Genomic DNA, 2645 nt, shown 5'->3' with positions numbered 1-2645 from the left:
GGGATCTCGGGCGCACACCTGCCATGCTCAGTCTGGTACGTGTCTGGACTTACCTCCTTTGATTACAGACATTCACTGTTTGACTCTTCTGACTTACCGCCAAAGCACACTCTGGGGACTCACGACTCACCTTGTGCAGGGGTACAGTTCTGTACAGCTTGTTTTTTCAGAGCCTCAGTGTCTTTCTTTGGTGCAGTACACCTTGTGTATGCAGCACTCTAATTTTGGCTGCTTATGCTGTAGTGTTATATTGTTATACATCACCGTACTGTGCGTAAGAGTTAAGCAAATAGAAATGAAGTCAACATGGGCTGGTGAGATGGCTCAGTGGTCTAAAGCACCTATTTAGAGCAAGCTTAGCAAAACACAGGGACCACGGTTCAATCCCCCAGCACCACATGCCAGCCAGCCCTGCCCCCTGGTGGGCTGAGCTGGCCACACACACACACATAAATAAATAAATAAAGAAATAAATAAAAAAAGAAAGAAATGAAGTCATCACATTGGAGTTCCCTTTGACCATTTCTTTGTCCTGAGTATTGGAATGTACACACTATATACAATTCCTCTTTTAGTGACCAATTCCCTTAACGTCCTTGTTGAAAGACCGGGACTCAGTTGTTAAATGAGAAACAGACATCCATACAGCCTCTGCCTTGGAACAGGCCCAGGACACTTCATAGATATCAAACTGAGCCCGTGTCCCAGAGTCCTACATTAAACGGTGCAGCATGAGCGTGCAACCTACGCACAGCCTCCTGGTCCTCTAAACTGCGTACGGATTCCTTGTAAAACCTGCTCAACCCATGTAAATGCTCTGCAGCTAGTCATTACACTGTACTGTCTACTGAACAATGGCAAGAAAGAAAGAAAAAAAAAGGTACAGGTGCATTTTTCCCCCAAATATTTTCCATCCATGGTTGGTTAAATCTGTGGGTTCTATTTCTTGGAGGACACTGGACCCGCTGTGGACCCATAGGAGTGTACTTGCCGGGTCACAGTCTATGCATTTAATTCAACTTTAATAGATTGAATCAATGAGTTTTTGTGCATTATGAAATGGTTTTGCCAATTTAAACTCCTACCAAAAATATTCAACAGCTTCTGTATTTCACAGTATTAGTCATACCCGGTCTCACCAAAATACATTTATTTATTTATTTATTTAGTCTTTCTGAGATAGGATGTCACTACACAGTTTAGGCTGTATTGAACTCACTTTGTGGTTCAGGCTGGTCTTGAACTAGCAACGATCCTCCTGCTTCAGCCTCCCAAGTGCTGGGATCATAGGCATGCACCACCACAGCCAGCTCCAAACTACATTTTAAAAAATTTATTTATTTATTTATTTATGTGTGTGTGTGTGTGGATTGAACTGCGGTCCCTGTGCTTTGCTAAGCTTGTTCTAAGTAGGTGCTTTAGACCACTGAGCCATCTCACCAGCCCCGAGGTGAATGTATATTAACTACTCATTATGATTTCAATTTATACTTTCCTAATGACTATTTCAACAGCCTAGTTTGTTTGTTTTGTTTTGTTTAGGAGACAGGGTCTCACCATGTATTCCAGACTGGCTTTGAACTCATGGTGATCCTCCTGCCTCAGTTTCCTGAAGGCTAGGCTTATCTATCAAGTGCCTGTCCATATCTTTTGTCTATTTTGCTCTTGGGTTCTCTGTTTTGGTGCATTTCTGTACATTTTTATATATTCTGAGTCTCTTGATAGATATGTGTGTGCAAGTATTCATCTTGTTTGTGGCTGGCAATTTAAATCTAATAATGACATCATTTGGGGGGAAATTTAAATTTAACATAGTCCATCTTATCATTTTTTTCTCCTTTCTATTTAATGCTTTTGGGCTATTTAAGAAATCTCAGGGGGCAGGTATGGCGCTACCCCGGCACTCTGGGAGGCTGATGCAGGAGACACACAAGGCTTAGCCCAGCCCGGGAAACTCAACAGGGTCCTGTCTCAAGCTTAAAAATTTTGAAAGAGCTGGGGATGTAGTTCAGTGTGATGTCCTGGGTTCAACCCTCAGTACTGGGAGGGGGAGAAAAATTTTGCACCTCAGTGTGCAGGTTCTGGGTTCAATCTCTGCACCACAAAAAAAGAGAAGGAGGAGAGAAAAGAGAGAAGAGAGAGGAGAAAGAGTGGGGGAGAGGAGCTGAGCAGGGGGAGGAGAGAGGGGAGCAGGGGAGAAATCTTTGCCTGGGCCTGGCTTAGCCTGTAATTCAGCTACTGGAGGAAAAGAGAGCGAGGTAGGAGGATGGAAAAGTCAAAGCCATCCTAGGTACTTCAAGGAAACTCTACTCAAAAATTCTTTTAGCTGGGCTTAGTGGCATACACCTGTAATCTCAGCACTTGGAAGACTGAGCAAAAGAATCGCTATGAGTTCCAGGCCCGATAGTCTCCAAAGCATGTGACTGTCTCAAAAAAAAAAGCCCAAAATGTAGATTTTATTTCGACTTGTGTTTCCCTGAGAGAGGGCGGGGCTGCTGTGCCACCACCACCCAGCAGCAGAGAGGTGGGAGCGGGCCAGGTGGCAGGTCACCCGGGGCTTGGGCCGAGGCCCTGGGGATGAGGCTGGGATAGGCCCAGGGAAGGACCCTCGGCCCGCGAGTCCTGCCGTCGCCATGAGCTGCGCA

Source organism: Octodon degus, unplaced genomic scaffold, assembly GCF_000260255.1.
Source record: "Octodon degus isolate 3935 unplaced genomic scaffold, OctDeg1.0 scaffold00162, whole genome shotgun sequence".
NCBI classification, from domain to species: domain Eukaryota; kingdom Metazoa; phylum Chordata; class Mammalia; order Rodentia; family Octodontidae; genus Octodon; species Octodon degus.
The sequence above is the reverse complement of the archived record's forward strand: the minus strand, read 5'-3'. Positions refer to the sequence as shown.